The sequence below is a fragment of the Chelonia mydas genome, chromosome 1, assembly GCF_015237465.2.
Source record: "Chelonia mydas isolate rCheMyd1 chromosome 1, rCheMyd1.pri.v2, whole genome shotgun sequence".
Taxonomy (NCBI): domain Eukaryota; kingdom Metazoa; phylum Chordata; order Testudines; family Cheloniidae; genus Chelonia; species Chelonia mydas.
In genome coordinates this window covers 206,897,108-206,918,312 of record NC_057849.1, presented here as the reverse complement: position 1 = coordinate 206,918,312, position 21,205 = coordinate 206,897,108, and the positions used below count along the sequence as shown (strand labels likewise).

At 45.5% G+C, this 21,205-nt stretch overlaps 1 protein-coding gene across 7 annotated transcripts in view; it reads right to left on the bottom strand.

The window, feature by feature from the left end:
* ATN1 (atrophin 1) overlaps positions 1–19,884 on the bottom strand; it is a 60,161-nt gene extending 40,277 nt beyond the window's left edge. The window contains exons 1-3 of one of the 7 annotated variants that reach the window (XM_037910990.2): positions 19,595–19,884; positions 19,028–19,121; positions 18,144–18,248 (exon numbers count right to left, since the gene is read on the bottom strand). The gene's annotated coding sequence lies outside the window, so the exon portion shown is untranslated. Of the gene's footprint in view, positions 1–11,822; positions 12,078–12,125; positions 12,219–18,080; positions 18,406–19,027; positions 19,122–19,594 lie in introns of those variants that run through there. The other 6 variants (XM_037910999.2, XM_037911016.2, XM_043541223.1 and 3 more) reach the window with 6 other exon arrangements.
* Positions 19,885–21,205: the final 1,321 nt, after the last annotated feature.

The following is a 21,205-nucleotide window of genomic DNA, read 5'->3' as shown; positions in this document are numbered from 1 at the left end:
ATGCCAATGGGAGAAGCCCTCCTGTTGAGGTAGGTAGTGTATATAATGAAGCACTGGTGTGGCACAGCTGTGCTGCTGTAGCATTTTAACTGTAGACAAGCTCTGCTTTACATGCAACTTTCAAAAAAAACCATTTTTATCATCAAATCCACTCATCACGTTATCTGGATGTTTCTACTTAAATAACCATCTGTAAAATAATTAACAATATTTCTCTTTAAATGGTCATCATCAGGTTTCAAAGTTAATAACAGCTCTGAGATGAATGTGGGTAATCTGACCACTAAGAGCCCATGTTTCAGGCTGCCTGCAGACTCAGGCAGATAAGACCGCATTAATTACACTCAAGTTATGGTTTTTGTTCTTTTAAGATTTTCTTCACACTCAGGACTAGAAACTTAATTTTTTAAATGAAAGCTATAATTCAATGAGAATCATATCTGAGAACAAAATATTTGCTAATGATTACTGGCAAGTTAAAGCAAGTTAAAGAAGTATAGGCTGGATGAATGGACTATAAGGTGGATAGAAAGCTGGCTAGATCATCGGGTAGTGATCAATGGCTCCATGTCTAGTTGGCAGCTGGTATCAACCGGAGTGCCCCAAGGGTCGGTCCTGGGGCCAGTTTTGTTCAATATCTTCATAAATGATCTGGAGGATGGTGTGGATTGCACCCTTAGCAAGTTTGCAGATGACACTAAACTGGGAAGAGTGATACATACACTGGAGGGTAGGGATAGAATACAGAGGGCCCTAGACAAATTAGAGGATTGGGCCAGAGGAAATCTGATGAGGTTCAAAAAGGACAAGTGCGGAATCCTCCACTTAGGATGGAAGAATCCTGCTACAGACTAGGGACTGAGTGGCTAGGCAGCAGTTCTGCAGAAAGGGACCTAGGGGTTACAGTGGACGAGAAGCTGGATATGAGTCAACAGTGTGCCCTTGTTGCCAAGAAGGCTAACAGCATTTTGGGCTGTATAAGTAGAAGTATTGCCAGGAGATTGAGGGACATGATCGTTCCCCTCTATTCGGCATTGGTGAGGCCTCATCTGGAGTACTGTGTCCAGTTTTGGGCCCCATACTACAAGAAGGATGTGGAAAAATTGGAAAGAATCCAGCAGAGGGCAACAAAAATTATTAGGGGGCTAAAGCACATGACTTAGGAGGAGAGGCTGAAAGAACTAGGATTATTTAGTCTGCAGAAGAGAAGAATGAGGGGGGATTTGATAGCTGTTTTCAACTACCTGAAAGGGGGTTCCAAAGAGGATGGATCTAGACTGTTCTCAGTGGTAGCAGATGACAGAACAAGGAGTAATGGTCTCAAGTTGCAGTGGGGGAGGTTTAGGTTGGATATTAGGAAAAACTTTTTCACTAGGAGGGTGGTGAAACACTGGAATGGGTTACCTAGGGAGGTGGTGGAATCTCCTTCCTTAGAGGTTTTTAAGATCAGGCTTGACAAAGCCCTGCCTGGGATGATTTAGTGGGGGATTGGACCTGCTTTGCGCAGGGGGTTGGACTCGATGACCTCCTGAGGTCCCTTCCAACCCTGATATTCTATGACACTGTGAAGTAGAAAAAATTAGGCCTAATTGTGTTGTTAAATACAAAACTCACCTTATTAATAAACTTTAACCGTAACCTATGCCTTAGATTTAGTTACAATGTGGAAGTAGAAATTAATTTGCTGTAGGGAACCAAAAGAAGGTTGGATTCACCATAAAATAATTCCTAAGGACACATTTTATAATGGTTATAACTAACTAATGGAATTATTTGAAAATATCAGAAGATTCATTTTGTGCTCACAGAGCAAGGCCTCGTCCGGGGACAGACCACAATGGAAGTCCATATGGATGCAACAATCCACCAATCCTGTTCTCAGTACAGGATCAGGGCCTAAATCAGGGGTGGGCAAACTACACTCCGTGGAACACAACCGACCCGCAAGCCGTTTTAAGCCGGCCTGTGAGCCACACCAAGCAGCTTGGCTCCGCTCCAGCCGGGGCACTGGGTCTGGGGCCGCACCACACGGCTCAGCCCCTCCGGTGCTCCAACCGGGACGCTGGGTCGGCGGTCGGGCCTGCACCACTCAGCCTGGTCCCACTCCACCGCTCCGGCCGGGGTTGCACCACACGGCTCGGCCCTGCTCCGGCCCGGGTGCAGGGTCGGGGCTGCACCACATGGCTCAGCCCCGCTCCAGGGGGCACTGGGTCAGGGGCCACACCCCTGAGCCTTTCCCCACCCCCAACCCCCTGCCCTAGCCCTGATCCCCGTCCCGCTCTCTAAACCCCTCAATCCCAGCCCGGAGCACCCTCCTGCACCCCAAACCTCTTATCCCCAGCCCCATCCCAGAGCCCACACCCCCAGCCAGAATCTGAACCCCTTCCCGCACCACTGCCCCAGCCCTGATCCCCCTCCCACCCTCCGAACACTTGGTCCCAGCCCGGAGCACCCTCCTGCACCCCAAACCTCTCATCTCCAGCCCCACCCCAGAGCCTACACCCCCAGCCCGAACCCAAACCCCTTCCCGCACCCCTGCCCCAGCCCTGATCCCCCTCCCGCCCTCCAAACCCCTCGGTCCCAGCCTAGAGCACCCTGCTACATCCCAAACTCCTTATCCCCAGCCCCACCCCAGAGCCCACACCCCCTCCCGCACCCCAACCCCAATTTTGTGAGCATTCATGGCTCTCCATACAATTTCTATTCCCCGATGAGGCCCTCGGGCCAAAAAGTTTGCTCACCCCTGGCCTAAATGCTCCACTGAGGATACTGTAATTGCAACACTCAACCGAACCTTACCTAAAGAGCTGCAGTGATGCCATATTATTATAATTACTAACGCTGTGCTCTTTTGTAGGCCCTTTTATCCACTCTTTTTTCAATTATAGACCACTGTTTAAAATTTACTTATTTAGGAAGGTCAGTGAGTGTCTTGTAGAAGTCATGGACCAGATCCAATCAGGCATCTGATGGCTGGCTCTGTGGGAGTGATCTGGATGCTGACCCACCCTTAGCTGTTCTTCCATCCTGATTATGGACTTGTGATGCATCTCTTTATTGGTGTTGACCATAGGGATGTTGTTTTCATGGTCTGTTACTGGTAAATCCACAGCTACATGTTATAGGTGGAATACAGGAACCCAAAACCCAATCATGGGCCAAAGTAAGTCAACATGCAGGGAAGTCACAATGCTACATCCTTCCCCTCCACATTAACATGATCAGCATTCAGTATGGTCATTCCCTTTTGACCTTCAAAAAAACAACAACAACAAAAAACAACACTGAAGGCTACTTATGGATTCATAGATTCCAAGGCCAGAAAGGACCATGGTGATCATTTAGTCTGTCCCCCGTATAACACAGGCCTTTGAACTTTCCCCAAAATAATTCCTAGAGCATACCTTTTAGAAGAACATCCAATCTTGATTTAAAAACTCTCAATGATCGAGAATCCACCATGACCCTTGGAAAATTGTACTCTCACTGTTAAAAACGGACGTCTTATTTGCATTCTGAATTTGTCTAGCTTCAACTTCCAGCTACTGGATTGTGTAATACCTTTCTCTGTTAGATGGATTAAATATTTGTTCCTTGTGTAGGGACTCAGACTGTAATCAAGTCACCCCATAACCGTTTCTTTGCCAAGCTAAACAGATCGAGCTCCTGGAATCTATCACTATAACACACATTTTCTAATCTTTTGATCATTCTTGTGGCTCTTCTCTGGACCCTCTCCAATTTATCAACATCCTTCTTGAATGTGGCCACCAAACCTGGACACAGTATTCCAGCAGTGATCACACCAGTGCCAAATACAAAGGTAAAATAACTTCTCTGCACCTAGTCAAGATTCCCATTTATGCATCCAAGCACTGCATTAGCCCTTTTGGCAACAGCATCACACTGGGAGCTCATGTTCAGCTGATTATCAACCATGACCCCCAAATCTTGTTCCAAGCCATTGCTTCCCAGGACAGAGTCCCGCATCATATAAGTATGGCTTGCATTCTTTGTTCCTAGATGTATACATCTAGCCATATTAAAATGCATATTGTTTGCTTGAGCCAACCTTACCAAGCTATCCAGATCGCTCTGTATCAGTTCCCCCATTTTGTGCGTCATCTGCAAACTTTATCAGTGATGATTTTATGATTTCTTCCAGGTCATTAATAAAATGTTAAATAGTGTAGGACCAAGAACCAAACCCTGTGTGGCCCCACCAGAAATGCACCTGTTCAATGATGCTTCCGCATTTACAATTACATGTTGAGACCTACCAGTTAGCCAGTTTTTAATCTATTTAATGTGTGTCATGTTAATTTTATATAATTTGAGGTTTTTTAAAAACAAATGTCATGTGGTACCACATCAATGCCTCACAGAAGTCTAAGTATATTACATCAACACTATTACCTTTATCAAACTTGTAATCTCATCAAAAAAGATATCAAGTTAGTTTGACAGATCTATTTTCCACAAATCCATGTTGATGGGTATTATAATTAATGCCATCCTTTAATTCTTTATTAACTGAGTCCTGTGTCAGCCACTCCATTATCTTGCCTTGGATTGATGTCAGATTGACAGGCCTATAATTACCTGGGTCATCCTGTTTACCCTTTTTAAATATTGGCACAACATTAGCTGTCTTCCAGTCTTCTAACTTCCCGAATATTCCAAGTCTTACTAAAAAATCAACATTAATGTCGCAGCAAGCCCCTCCACCAACTCTTTTAAAACTCTTGGATGCAAGTTATCCAGACCTGCCAATTTAAAAATGTCTGACTTTAATACCTTCTGTTTAACATCTTCCAGAGACACAAGTGGAATGGAAAGAGTCTTATCATATATCACTACATCATCTTTCCCCCCCAAATACAGAACATAAATATGTATTGAACACTTTTGCTTTTTCTGCATATACTTAATTCTGTGGGTACTATGGGGAGACCCGACTTGGGACACTGTACTCAGTTCTGGCCTCCTCAGTCCCAGAAAGATAGTGACAAACTAGAGGGAGCTCAGAGAAGAAGTACAGAGAAGCTCATGGGGCTAGAGGGGTTAAGAACTGGGGATTGATTCAAACAGTAAAATCCACTGGCATCACTGAAGCCATGACCGAGCAGGGACTTAAGAACTCTCTGCAAGTGCCTAAGGGGCAAAAACCCCAATGGGAGAGGAATTTGCAGGGGGATAAGTGGGGAGAACTAGAAGGAAAGGGGTAAGATAAGCCAAGGAAAAGCAGCACAGAAACTGTCCTATAGCACTGAGGCATCTGAAGGCTGGGAGAGTCATCTCCACATCAGAATAGACTATAGCCCCATTGCTTGGAATATTGAGAAGCAGGAACCCTACGAAATGGAACTTGGAGAATAGTCCTGCCCTGGTCCCTTGACTTTGGGTTGGGGGAAACCTGATGGAGTGTTCCTATACTAAGTTCTGTGATTCTAAGTTTTCATGGCCTCCCTAGTCAAAGTACAGTCAATGTTTGAAGTTCCCACCAATTCTCCACAACTCCAACAGAGATTCTGCCAGGTGTCCCAGAGTCCCCACCCTACTGCACCTCCACCTCTAAACAACAAGATCCAGCTTTGCAAGCAGCAAAAGTTGGCCTCATCCTGCCTAAATGGGTACCTGAGCCTGGGAGATGAGTACCAAAGCAAAGATCAACTTTGAGTTGTTGGGTATCCCCAAAATCTCTGCCACCTCAGAACTGACAGCAATCAGCCAGGACTCAATGACCAGAAACATGAAGCCTGTCAGCCCTCGTTAACCAGGGACTTGTCATTGCCCGACCAGCACCTGAAGCTGGAGAGGGACAGATGCCCTACACAATACCATACATTAACTGGAATTATCTCACTAGTGATATTACAAAGAAGGCGCAGGTACCTCTCACTTGTATGGCACATGGCACATCCAAGATTGTACCTGCCTGTTACCTGGTTGTCAACACCAGGAGACTAAAAAAAACAACAACAAAAACACACTTTTCCCTCTGAGCTCCTGAGAGCCCAAATCCCACTCATTAAGTGCCACCAGAGGAAAAGCCAGAGACTCAATATATGAATGTCCCTCACTCAGCAGTGCCCATACAGTGAATGGCTGCAATCAAGGTTAGGCCATAGTAGCCTCTCAGGACGTGCCTGTAAAGGTGATGGTTCTGGTTACAGTTATGCCACAGATGTTTGTCAACAGATGTCTTCTCTGGAGAACACAGTCATGATCGTCCACCATCAGGAAGCATCGCACTACATAACAGAGCAATCCTGGTCTAAGTCTTGATTGCCCATCAGGAAATATCCCCTGGTAATGAATTAACCTGGTCAGGTCACAGTTGTCCATCATGCAGTTACCCATTGGGTAAGGGGTGTCACTCAGCATTAGATCACAGCTGCCCATCAGGCAGAAGGAAGCTCTATGTAAGATAGTGTGCAAAGTGCACAAATTATTGGGCAACGTTTTTGAGCAACCATGTCCTAACCCTGAATGAAACCATCAGCCATAAAGAGACCACATGGGAGACAATCCTGTTCTAAACCTGGGAGTAACTATCACCTTTAGACAGGTCGCCTAATGAAAAACTATGATTTATCTCTGGATCCCAAAATCCCTCGAAGCACTTGGGATAGCAGTAGCCTATGCAAGTGAACCAGTAGCCTACAGAAGCACTTCCAGACTGGCAATTGTGATATAACCTTGAATAACTATCATCCACATGAAGCACTCTTTGACAATTTGTGGGCAAAACCACTGCACATAACAAAAGTGCTCAAGGCACAAACACGGCCTGCCCCTGAACCCAGTGAAAACACTAACACATGAACCCAGTGTCATAAGAACAACTAGGATGTTTCCCTAGTGAGTATGTGGGGAATCAAACAGTCTATTAAAAGCTTATATAAGGCACAACTGTGGTCTATCTCAGGATGAAACTATTACTGAAGGAGGCACTGTCTGATGGAAAATCCTGGATAAATTTGCAGATGATACAAAGATTGGTGGAATAATAAATAATGGTAAGGACAGATAAATCTGATACAAAGCAATCTGGATTACTTGGTAAAATGGGTTCATGCATTTTAATACAGCCAAATGAAAGGTCATACATCAAGGAACAAACACTCACAGGAAGGGAGGCTATATCCTGGGAAGCACTGACTCTCAAAAGGGCTTGTGGGTCATGGTGAATAACAAACTGAACATGAGCTCCCAGTCAGTGCTATGGCTAAGACAGCTGGTGAAATCCATGGACGTACGAACAGAAGAATATTGAGTAGCAGTAGGGAGACGTTTCTGTATACAGCACTGGTAAGATCACTAGTGGAATACTGTGTTCAGTTCTCATGCCTACACTTCAAAGGGGATGTTGAGACACTGGAAAGGATTCAGAAAAGAATTATAAGAAAGATTTTAGGTCTGGAAAACCTGCCTTATAAAGAGAGACTTAAGAAGCTCAATCTATTTAGTTTATCAAAAGAAGGTTAAAAAGTGACTTGATCACAGTCTGTAAGTACCTACATGGCAAGAAGATTTTTGAAAGTAAAGGGCCCTTTAATCTACCACACCAGATCCAACTGCTGAAAGCTGAAGCTTCAAACAGGAAATAAGGTGCACATATTTAACAGTCAAGGTAATTAACCACTGAAACAGTTTACTAAGTAGTGTGGTGGATTCTTCATCACTTGAAATCTTTAAATGAAGACAGAATGTCTCCCTAAAAGATATGCTCTAGGTCCACCAGAAGTTATGATCTTCATGAAGGAATCACTGCGTGAGTTCTATGCCCTTTTCTCGGCAACAGAGGGGTCATATTATATGGTCAAAATGGTCCATTCAAGCTTTAAAATGTATTAATTTAACACCAAGATAGCCATCAATCACTAAGATGCTAGCAGATGACCGTGGGCTAGTCCTGAGTGAAATCAGTTTGTAGGGACATGGTCTGATGGACAACCCTGGACTAACCCTCACCATCACCCACACACGAAAAGCCTAATGAACAATCATGACCTAACTGTGGATAAAACTATCATTCATAGAAGTTGGACAACCACAGAATAACTCTGTTAAAAAACCATTTCAAGTATCAAGCCTGCCTGCAGGAAGAACCATAGCCAGAAAGACCCTGGATGCCCAATATGGATAATTACTCACTCACTAATCCTACACTTCCACAACACAGAGAGAAGGGGAAAAAATCAAGGGGCATCCTTGAATTAAATCCCAATTCTCAACGGCAGCTTGTAAAACAAAGAATCGTTGTTGCCTGAAATCTCTCAGCTAGACTGATCCCTGACAAATGACATCACCTGGGCAGTGAATGTGGGGAAGAATGGCAACACTTGCCTGCCCTCCCTCCACAAAACCCAACTGGGATATTACTGGCTAAAATTGCCCAAAGACGACACAGTACTTACCCTTGTGTTTGCAGGGAGAAAATATGGTCCCATCCCAATCCATTAAAAAATGTTATCTCATGGGAGACAGTAACAAACAGTTGCACACACAAGACCCTACAATAACAAATTATTGTAGTCAGAGGAAACCCGTTACAAACGACCTGTGAGGGCATGTCTTCACTGTGGAGTTAACACAGGCTCTTATTCAGGTGTTGCCTCTAAGCCCCCTCCTGCCCAAAAACAAACCCCTCCTCACCCAAGATTAGTGGTGCTTTCAACCTGAGCTATTTGGCCCGGCTCGGGGTACAGGCTAATACCCAAGTGAGACTTTCACCTGAGCTGGTAACCCATCCACTTTGCCATGACTCAGGATGCAGGCTAAATCACTTGAGTGCTTACAGTCCTCCAGTGCCTTCCCACAATTCCTCCTGTATCCAGAAGGGAAGATGAGTTCTCCCACGATTTACTGGGAAAGAATCATAGAGCAGTTCAACTTACTGCAGCACAAAAAATCCTAGGATGTGCCCCCAGAAGTCCTAGCAACACATATGGGTGAATGCAGTTCCAGTGAGCACACTGTAACAAAGATACGGCTTGGCAATGTGGCTGCTCAGACCCAGGCTAGGACGACCCTGGGAAGATCACTTGCGTTAACTCTGCAGTGAAGACAACCTGAAAGTGGCCCAGGAGATTTTTAAGAATTCTTCTTTTTCATAGGCACTTTCTATTTTAATCATACTCAGAGTATTTGACTTTCCTCTCAGGCTATTAGCCTTTAAGAATTTTATAAAGGGTTGATATTTTGTACTTATTTTTTGGCTGTTGTAAAGGTAAAACAAAGTTACTGTTTCACTGGTAAAATTCCACCTTAAGAAATTGCAGCAAAGATGAAGCGATAAATACATGAAAAATACTTTGCACATCTAGGGCACCTTGTAGCTGAGGATCTGATGATACTAAACTGAAAGGGGTTGCAAAACCCACAGAGGACAATAAAGTAGTTCACATGACCAAGAGAGATTAGAGACATGGGCAGGAAATAACAAAACCTGGACAAATCCAGCTAACATATTGAGGGGAAATAATCTGAAACCCAGATTCTCAATGAACAGGAGATGCCTGGAGAGCAGGAGCAACAAAAAGACACCAGAGAAGAAGAGGAATCACACAGAAATTTACTATGGGACAAAGCTGAAAAAGTGATCAGTGCAATACTGGGGACTGCGTATTATACCGTTATAGTTATGCTGGTATAACTCCACATGTGGACACTCATATTCCAGAATAAAAGTGTCTACATAGGGAGTTATTCCTGTATAACTATGCCACTAAATTTCCAATGTAATTCTATGCAGACAAGCCTGAAGGTGAGGACATAAGAACCATCTACCAGTATCTGAGGGGAGGGGGATTACTACAGTAGAAGAGGATCAGCAAGTTTTATCATTAGGATTCATGACATTTAATTTGCAAATGTTTGAGTGAGTTTTATTGCTTTGGGTGACAGCCTTAGCATTGGATGTTCCTTCACAGCCATATTGAAGAGCTCAGTCAAGAATTCAAACAATCCCCAGAGATCACAAATGGAAAAGGGGTCCTTCTGCTGAGAAAGACCAGATCATCCAGTCAGGGAACAGAGCAAGCAAGTCACTAGCAACCAACGGCTGACATTTATTCACACAGACAAGTCATTATACAATCACAAGTAACATGAAAATAATTACTTGGGCAAGGAATAGTCACGGGGAGAGAAGAAATGAAATTCGTCAAATAAATTAATCTCAATTAATAATTTGACCACCTCCATCCACAACCCAACTGTGATAATGAGTAAGAATTTTGCAGCATGGCTTCACCCACTTGCTTAAATACAGGTACTTCTTCCAGGCATAATGAAGAAGTATCTGGATAAGGATAAAATGTTGCATAACCAGAACAGGACAGAAGTGCCTTTATTAGTCCTGAAGCAATGAACAATCTCATAGTAATAGTATGGGCAACTCAACAGTCAGCACATAGACCAAGCCAGTCACAACACAAAGAGAAACATAACATTAAAAAATTGGCCAACAAAATAGCAACTCATTGGCCATCATAAAAGACAATCCAAATGCAACTCAATAGTATGCAATGATAATGCATAGGGTTATGCAATGGTGACCAAATTCTCGGAACTACAGCAACCCGCTGGGCAACAATGGCCAGCACAACCACAAACAAATGGTGCACAGAACAAAACAAACATCGTGGCTGGCCTGCAGATAAAAACACTGAGGACACCATGGGAAACATATTAATCAATTCCAGGACCAACAGCAACTGAATAGCCAGCATAACAAGCAAGAAGACCCTGGCCAAGTGGAATGGACCACAAAGGCCAGCCTGATGACAATCCACTTGCAGGCCAGTTATCTGCACTCTGGTGCCCTGGCAGCAACCTAGTGGTTTTTCTTGGAAGAATTTCCATGTAGTGGCCGGTAGTGGGTCCCCACCATGGTGGAGTGGGAAGCTGGGGATTGAGTAAACCTTCTTCCTGCGGCTATTCCCCTGAAGAGATCATGTGGGAATCACCAGGACTCCGAAGACAACCAAAAAATATTTCTGCCTCTCCCCAAACTGCACCTGGAAAGGAACCAACAGCTCAATTTTGGGAAAGGAATTTGCCAAGATGAGCCGGGGATGATCTGAGGAGGGCAGGAGAAGAGGAGGAGACATCCCAGTAATACAACACGTTTGCCTGGTGCTTTTCCAGCGTTGTTCTTGCACGGGCCTCGGGTTGCACATTCAGAACCCTCCCACCCCACTGCAGCCGACACCCAGACCCACGTACCCATCCCTCCAGTGCCCAGCTGCCCCGCATCCCTGCGCGCCCAACCCCCGGCTCCCCCAAACGCAGCTCGGACCCCCCAGCCCAACTTTCCCCGGGCGGCGGGGGGGAGGGGTCTGCTCCAGCGAGGCACCCGGAGGGTGACGTCACGCCGTGCTAGCTCTGGCCCCCCGCGGCGTGGGAGGGGACTGGACAGACCCCCGGACCCGATGCAAGCGCAGCCCCCCGTGTCCATCACCCCCTGCCGGGGACGGGGGGGGGGGCGCTCAGGGAGCACAACCTCGGCCGGGCAAGACAGCAGGGATCCTCCCAGCAGGGACCGCCGAGCTCTGCCACAGCCCTCCCGGGGCTGCAGGACCCAGCCTCCCGCGCCACCCACCCCCTGCATCCCCGTCGGAGCAGGCAGCGCTGCGGGCGGGCACAGCCTGGGCTGGCACCGGCGGGGTTAAGCAGCGGTCCTGCCTCTCCCCCCCACCCCTCCGCAGCTTTGCCTCTGCCCCCCCCCGGGGCCGACACGCGTGGGGGGGGGGGGGTGAGAGAGACAATGACAGGCGGGGGGCAGGCGCAGCCCGAGCAGGCGCGGGACTCACCGCAGGCTCCCGGGAGGAGGTCGACTGGAGGCGCGGGGTGGGGGGAAGGGCACTAAATACGCCCCCTTCCTCCGTCCGCCTCCTGGCTCCGTGGCTCCGGGCTGGTGAGGAGGCGGCCGCTGGAGCAGCGATGGCCGCGGGGCCGTGGAGCAGCGCAGCACCCCGCTTTCAAACACCGCCCAGCCCGCCCCGCCGCTCGCCCATCGCTCCGGCCGCGGCCGCCCTTAGCCGCCTCCCATTTCCGAAGCGCCCCCCGCCGCGCTGTCACCCCCCGGCGGCTGCCGCCCCCGCCCCGGCAGTCACCTCCTGCTAGACAAAATGTTTGTCTTCGGAGCCCGGCGCGAGCGCAGGGGCCGGGAGCGGGCGGGGGAAGCGCGTGAGAGCCGCGCCGGGGACGGGGGGAGGGAGGGCAAAGCCAGAGGAGTGGGTGGGGGGAGGAGAGAAAGAGGGGAGAGGGATAAGGCTGGAAAGAGGGAGCTCGGGGGGAGCTGGAGCGGGGGCGAGCCTCAGCAGGGCGCTTGCTCTATGGGCTGCACAAGGCCCTGGCCACGCGATCTCTTGCTCGAAACTGCTCCGAGTCCCTCTCCAAACTCCCCCCAAAACAGACACCCAGGAGGGACAATGGGGAACGACCTAATAATGGGCCCCCTTCAGTCAACGGGCTGGGGGAAGTGTACTAGATGGAGAGGGGGACTCAGTCAGAGGCTCAAAATAAAGTGTGGGGGGCAGAGATAATATCAGGAATCATCTGAACATCTTTGTCTCTCTGAGCCACAGACCCTCTCCCCTGAGAGCCTGCATCTGAAATCAGGTGAAATGAATGGTGTCACACTCCTTTCCTGCCTCCCTCTTCTCCCCAAATCTGTCTCGCTCCACTCTCCTTTCTTTCCCCAGTTTCCTGCAATTTCTCCTCCCTTCCCACTCCCCAGTACAAAGGAATGGGAGAAGCCTGGAGTTTTTTGGCAAGACAGACCCAGGAGCAACCGAATCCGAGAGAAAAGTGAGGGAAGAAACGGATTGGATCTCTCAGGAACTGGAGTGCTGAGCGATCAGGTGTTCCAGAAGCAGGAGAGGGAGAGAGTGAGGCCTCCATGTAGCTCCAGGACAAGAGATGGTGCAGACAGAGTCGGGCTTGAGAGCAAAGACCCCCATGTATCTTTGAGAGGGGGCTGGTCTAGAGGCAAGTGAAGCAAGCCAGAGAGGTATTAATGGGACTTCAGTTCCTAAGGGTTTTATTCAAAACTTACTAATAATGTATCTCCCATTCCTTAAGCACCAAAGAAATCCTAAGAATTCAGGGGCCACCAAAGTGCAGCCACTTCTGGGGCAGTGGCTATTTAACACTAAAAGATAAGGAGACTCATATATAATAGAAACTGCAGAGGGAACGTAAAGAGGCAGAAACAACCTCCTACACTGAGATTTGGCCAGGACCATGGGGATAACAAGCCAATGATTAAGAAAAGTGACAGGGGATCTTTAGGACCCCAAGAGCCAAGGTTAGGGCTTCAGTTTTATACCTTTTTTTAAACACCACTCACTGCATTCCAGCCTGTATCCTAGTACAAGGCAATGGCCCAGGAGTCATTACTGAGGGCACAGTGCCCCATGTTGAATCAACCACATTGCTCCCTGTAGCATACCACCTCCTGTGTACTGGTAAGCCATTTCTGTCCTTCCTGAGGCAAAGGAAAGCAACCCCCTACTGATTCACGGACACCACCCCCTTCAGCATAGCATCATCCAGCAGCATGCTGGTGTATTGGTAGGGCCCTACTGAATTCAGGGTCCATTTTGGTCAATTTCACGGTCATAGGATTTAAAAAATCATAAATTTCATGATTTCAGCTATTTAAATCTGAAATTTCACAGTGTTGTAATTGTATGGGGTCCTGACCCAAAAAGGAGTTGTGGGGGGGTCGCAAGGTCATTGTAGAAGGGGTTGCAGTACTGCTACCCTTACTTCTGCGCTGCTGCTGGCGGCAGTGCTGCCTTCAGATCTGAGCAGCTGGAGAGCAGTGGCTGCTGGCTAGAAGCCCAGCTCTGACGGCAGAGCCATTTTCAGCAGTAGCACAGAAGCAAGGGTGGCATAATATGATATTGCTACCCTTAATTCTGTGCCGGTGGTGGTAGTGGGGCACTGCCTTCAGAGCTGGGTGCCCAGTCAACAGCCGCCACTCTCTGGCCTCCCAGCTCTGAAGTCAGTGCAGAAGTAAGGGTGGCAATACTGCGAGCCCCCTAAAATAATCTGGTGACCCCCCCTGCAACTCCCTTTTGGGTCAGGATCCCCAATTTGAGAAATGCTGGTCTCCCCCCATGAAATCTGTATAGTACAGGGTAAAAGCACACAAAAGACCAGATTTCTTGGGGGGAGACCAGATTTCATGGTCCATGATGCATTTTTCATGGCCGTGAATTTGGTAGGGCCCTATGTATTGGGATCAGTACTGATTCGGGGGGGAGGGTGTCCCCTATTGAGCCTCTCATACCACTCCCTGAAACATCCATAGTGCACCTTGGGTAGGGATCCTTTCCAAATACCTTAGTCCTGTGTCTGTGCGAGCTGGCCGAGGCTCCATGCCTGGCCTTTGCTTTCACCAGCCTGGATCTAATCAGCATGCAGAGGCTGCCTGAAGGATTACACAAGCTGCACACACTTCAATTGCTCACACAACTCCCTCCCCGCCCCCTCCCCGCAACCCATCTTTCCCTCCTGTAGCCTGTCCCATCCCCCTTTCCCAGTTACCAAGCAACGGCACAAAGGGAGAGTCTAGCGTGGAGGCCAAGAGAGGGCCCTGAGCCCTGCAAGAATGGATGAGAGTGTAACCCAATCGCAGTCTTTCCACCTGAGAATGAGGGGGAGTAAGAGGGATGGAGAGCAAGAGAGACAGATAGACACACATAGAATGTAATAATAATGCCGAACAGGCAACAGGGGCAAATAGCTGAATGCCCTAGAAAATGTGAGATACTAACCCAAAATTATAAACCCACAAAGTGAACAGGCATGAAAACACATTTGTGACATCCATAATAAACCTATTATAGGCCTTATTTAAGCCTCTGTATAATCTTATCATTTTGGCTTGAAGCATTTCATAGGCCTCAAACAATGCCAAATTTATTCTGATTGCAAAGAAAAAGAAGTTTCTGTAAAGTTTGAACAAAAGATTTTTAAATTACAGGTAATTAAAAAATTGTCCTGAATTTTAAAAAACTGGAATTTTCTCTAATGTTTCTTTGTGCCTTCTAGCTCAAAAATGGCAGCTTTCTGCCCCTTCAAACTATCCACAGAGTTCAGTGCCATTGAAAATACATGCACAAGCTACATTTAGAGATCAAAAGTTGTGATTAATGAAGTAGCTAATTAATTTTGGTTTGACATATAGAGGTTTAATTCTGCTCACACTGGTGCCACTTGGTGATTTCAGTCCTTATCTACACTGGAAACAGGACAAGGTATTGTGTGTGTGTGCATGCATGTATGTGTAAGAGAAAGTGTGCAAGTGATCAAGAGACTACAATGCCCTCAGTTGGTTGATTTAAGTTTTGAAGTTAAGGGTGCTCCTATATTCAGCACCTAACAGCTGCTTTAGCTCACCTGTAGGAGCCTTTATTTCTGGAGCTGCATCGTAAGAATTCTAGTCCTGTTACTAGTATTTTATTACATTTAAAAAAATGTGTTAAAAGAACATTAAGGTTGCAAAGCCAAGAGCTCAACAGTTAAGAAATGCTAGAATTAAATTTGCCTGTAGCCTTAATTCAGCCCCTTGTGTGTATAAATTATGATACAGTCTTTAATTACATGATCACAAACTATTTTTTCCACAGGATCCATGGTGCACACTGAATGGGTAACAAGTCAATATTTCTTTTTATCTGCATCATTCAAAGTGTGGCCCCAGGCCGCATTTACTGCCCAACACCAAACCCTGCACTGAATACAGAATTATTAATTTTGTCATGGGCATTTCTATGGTGCTCGTCACCATAATATCTGAGTGCTTCACAAACAATAATGAACTTATCCTCACAACACATGAAGAACTCAGGATCAGAGAGAGTAAGGCCAAAAGTACACTGATGCATTTTCATGCCTGAACTCTAATTTTGGGTGACCAACTTGAAACAAAAAAGGTCCTGATTTTTCAGAGTACTTAGCATTTTATACCACTTCCTATATACAGCACACAGCTCCCATTGCATTCCAACTTCTGCCACAAATGAGGCATGGAGCCTATAGACAACTGCTTCATTCACTATAAACCCCTGATTCATTCCCTGAACACCATCCATTCCATGCACTGAATGAGACAGGGGTCCTGTGGAAAACAGCATGTGATTTTGTAATTAAAGACTGCATGATAGAGTATACACACAAGGGGATTGAATGCAACCTTAATTCTGGCATATCCTAACTTCTGAGTGCTTGACTTTGAAATCCTAACTTTCTGTTAAGTAGTATTTTTAAAAAGTAATGTATTATTTGTATTGTGGTAGCGCCTAGAGGTCTCAATCATGGATCAAAGTCCCATTTCACTAGGGATTATACAAACAAATAAAACAAAGTCTATGTCCCAGATAGCTCACAATCTGTGTTTATGACAAGACACAATAGGTGGTTAAGCACACAAATGGTAGTGGGATTCATTGGTGACAAGATAACTATACAGATGCATTCGCATAAGAGATTAGCCCTCACTTTGCAATTTTGTGTGGCTTATCATGGAGAAGTGGTAGTTTCTCCAAGTTAGGCTGATTTTTTGGCCAGAGGAGAGGAGACTGCTATGTGGAGGCATGGCAAGGAGCTGAAGGGTTGTGGGGCTAGAGAGGGCCTTTCCAGGGGTGTAGTTTTGGGAGGGGGAATCCATTGGCAGCATGACTGGAGGGGACATGATGGAGAACAAAGAGGGAATTCTCAGCTCACAAACTAAGGAGGTTCGCTGGCTAAGGATGCTGGCTAAGGGTGCAGCCACCCTACTTGAATTGGTGTTAGACAGTCCTACTGTGGATGCAAGTGGCTTGTGTGGGTGTCAAGCAACCAACTAAAGCACAAATGGCTGAGTGCTGTAGTGCAGACAAGGCCACAGTTGGACTTACTGTAAAGTGGGAGTAATGACACTAACTCATCATTGTGAAGAGCTTTGAAATCTACTGGTATGTGAAAAGCATTATTAGCTACATTTTTTTTCAAGGTGGGTAAATAACCCACAGAGATGCTGAATGACTCAGCCAGAGGTGGTATTGAGGAGCAGGCACTGGTTATAGAACCAAAAGCTGTGTTCTAGTCACGGGGCTGATATTTAACATGCTATCATTTTCTAGCACTTGTCTGCACATGATTTTCTAGAACTCCAAGGGAAGGTATCCCGTGTTGTACACATAGATTGAGTGTGTGCCTTTTTCACCAGGTATGGATTGAATAAAGCAGGGATCACACTTTACTTGGATGTATGCGAAAATACTTTCCAGGGGTAGCAGCTTAGCCAATATGTTCCAGATCTGGGAATATTTAGTTTCTCTCCCTTTTCCTAGAGAAACTAGAAAAAATAAACATAAAAATAACATATGCTAAGAGGATGCTAAACTTGTCCAGAAAAGCACTGAAAAATCAGGAAATGTGAGAGTTCCTGGGCACCCCCTTATATAACTCCATTTACAATGCTGTCTTTAATTATATGATCACAGACAACTTCTGAAATAATAATGTTGGCTCTTGGGCTGAGTGGAAGGCTGAAATTCAAGGCCTTGTGGGGTGGCGACATTCGGATGAGATATCTAGGAGATGGTAATCCTTGGTGAATCTGTTTATTTACAGAAACATACACAAAGTCCTGTTTGCCTGAGGAGCAGTAGCAACATAGAGCACACAGGGAGTTTCCTTCCTGGAAAATCCCCCAGAGAGCCGCCAGCCTTCTCGGTGCCCAACAGGAGAGGCTGCCTCTCTGTCTCTGCTTCCTCAGGTTCACACAAACCCATTTCTCCTGCTTTACTCCAGCTCTGTTTACAACCAACCCTTAGTCACTGTATTTGTAATCTCTACGGCAACCCTGTAGCTCCACACAACCGTAGAGTCTGCATGCTTTGACCAGGGGGCTTGGGCCATTTGGCTCATAAATTTAATACCCCTTTAACGAATTATCTCCTCTATCCCCCATTTCAATACCTTGACAACTCTTAATGGTGGCCCATTACAATATCATATAGTTGATTTTTTATAGTCTTTGGCCTTCAACACCAAACCACAAGCTCCTATACCTGATGGTATCCAGTATCTCATAGAAGTTGCTCAGCCCGTAACAGTTGGGGCCTTGTCAGTACCTCTCCTGTGTATATCCCAAAGACTGTAGGAGGATTAGGAGAAGAGCTTCTCCTCTTCTTTGGTCATGTTGTTCTACAGGAGATCAGTTCCATTGCTGCCCAACCCTTAAGGTGTGAGAAAAAAATATCAATAAAAAAATAAAAATAATAAATAGTATGATATTATAAGGAGGCAGTAGCTCTCCATCATTAAGGCTGCCCTATGATAAGGTTGATTTTGAGACAACTCCCCCATCCACACTCTCACACCGACAGATATACACACTTATGAGTGAGAAAAACAACATTCTTCATGCTTCCAGTTTTCAGATTAAATTTTGTTCTGAAAATGTCAGCTAAACAGAGCGAATACATTTTCAGATTAAGCAATTTACAAATGCTTCCTTTTTTAAAATGTTATGAAGTGTCTACTATCTCTTTATATGCTTCAGTATGGAACTAAAATAACATTACACCACAATATTCTGATAGAAACATTTGATATTGCTTGTGCAACAGGCAATTTTCAAGGGCAGAAATAATAAATTATTTATGATATTACTATTAAATGTAAACTAGAAATGAATCTGTATAATTGAGGCTGATAGCAAAAAGAAAAAAACAGATGGAGAATATAGTCTTGGATACCCTTCCCAGTGAGGAATTATTTCAATGACTAAAGCAAAGATATTGAGGCAATGTATTCTTGAACATACTGTGCGCTCACTGACAAATCCTTTCATTTACAAAATCAGAGATACTGATGTGATATATTGCTTGTGTGTAGTGTGTTCCCATTGACAAGTGTTTTCCAGAACCTTCATTGGGGTGATGTATTGCTTGTTGACCATGAAACTTCACTAACAAATTCTTTCCACAATAATTTCAGTGACTGCTGTTATTACCTTGACCAGCATAGCCCACTCCGCTAATTCAGTAATTTGGTGATATCTCCCATAGTATGGATTTAGTTTTTTTCTCAAACATATCTTCATTTACCTACACAAAAGAAAAAAATGAAAACAAATGACAGGAGAAGAAAACAAAACAAAACAAAACCTAGGAAATTCCAAAACTAAGAAAGTGTGTAAAAAAACAGTTAAGGTTGCTAAGCAACATCACATCATTTACAAAGCCTAAGCACTTAAAAGCAAGGAAATGAACAGTGGAGTGCCCACATAATAAATATAACATGTTATTCATATCTGATGCAAAGAAATGCATATTTAATCACAAAACAACATTAACTATGATTCTAAATAATTACCATTTTCGTTGGTTATCTAAAAGTATAAACACAATACAAAAGTCTTCTGAAAAAGACACAAATTATATGCATTTGCATTACCGATATACTGATCTGCCTCACCCAAGTTTTCATGCAAACATCATTTGACTACATATCAAAATGTTATATGTTTGCTATATTAAACTACACATAAAACATCATTATCAAGACACAGCACACACACCTGTGCCAAATATACTCCCGTCTAGCAGTCTTCTGATATTCCAGTCCTTCCCAACTCATTTTCAGATGCACCTCAGTCCAGACCTACAGCCCCCTCAAGTCCAGTCCCTCACACACACACTCCAGCTCAGCTGATACCCCTCATTTCTGACCAGTAAGACCTCCCCCTTAAGCACACTTCAGTAACCTTGCTCATCCTGCCAAACTCACTGACAGATAGACTAAATAAGGCAATTTAGCAATTCTGCCATTCTCCTGTTTGAGCTCTGTCCTTGGACACTACTGCCCTCTCATGGGAGATCCACAGTCAAACATCCTCCTCTTCAACCTCCTCTCCCCTACCTGCTGAAGAGAGATGCATTTTGAGTAAAGGAGAGGAGAGGGAGACAGGAAAATGGAGCATTTACCAAGGTGATTTCTGAACTACAGTTCCCAGAATGCTTGTTATTCCCAAAGGTGGCCTCACAAATGGTGTCAGATTGCACATTCCCATATCAGTAGGTGGTGCTCAACCCTCTGAGGCAGTGGGGGTACTGTACTGTAGATGGCTCAGACTACATCTACACTGCAAGCATTACAATGACACAGCTGCAACACTGCTGTCAGGAGCCTGCTATTTAACCCAGACCACGAGTTACCTAGATAGCATCCCTAGCCTTCCTGCCATAGCAGCATGCTTAACTATGGCTTCTGACCAACAGCCTTAGTGCTAAAGGCCTACAGCCCCACAGGAATCGTGCCCCAGGGTCCTGCGTGGCTGGACAGTCAGTATTCTCATTGGGTACCTGGCCTATATAAAGAACCTAACCGGAACAGGAAGCTGTGACTGTCTGAGCAACAGGCTGTTGCCTGATGGTTGCTGCCTAGACCAGCGGTTCCCAAACTGTGGGTTGTGCCCCCAACGGGGGCTGTGCCATCAGCAGATGGGGTCGCAATGATTCCCAGTGTGCAGAGGATGCTATTTTGCACCATATAGCATGACCTCGCATGTACGGTGCGTTGCGGTCATGATGCATGGAGGACACCATTTTGCTCTATCGTCCTTTTCACATTGTGACCTTGCATGCATCATACGTACGAGGTGACACTGTGTGGAGGATAACAAGGAGTCTGGTGGCACCTTAAAGACTAACAGATTTATTTGGGCATAAGCTTTCATGGGTAAAACACCACTTCTTCAGATGCATGGAGTGAAAATTACAGATGCAGGCATTATATAATGACACATGAAAGGAAGGGAGTTACCTCACAAGTGGAGAACCAGTGTTGACAGGGCCAATGCGATCAGGGTGGATGTAAAAAGAAAAGGAGTACTTGTGGCACCTTAGAGACTAACCAATTTATTTGAGCATAAGCTTTTGTGAGCTACAGCTCACTTCATCGGATGCATACTGTGGAAAGTATAGAAGATCTTTTTATACACACAAAGCATGAAAAAATGGGTGTTTACCACTACAAAAGGTTTTCTCTCCCTTCACCCCACTCTCCTGCTGGTAATAGCTTATCTAAAGTGATCACTCTCCTTACAATGTGTATGATAATCAAGTTGGGCCATTTCCAGCACAAATCCGGGGTTTAACAAGAACGTCTGGGGGGGGAGGGGTAGGAAAAA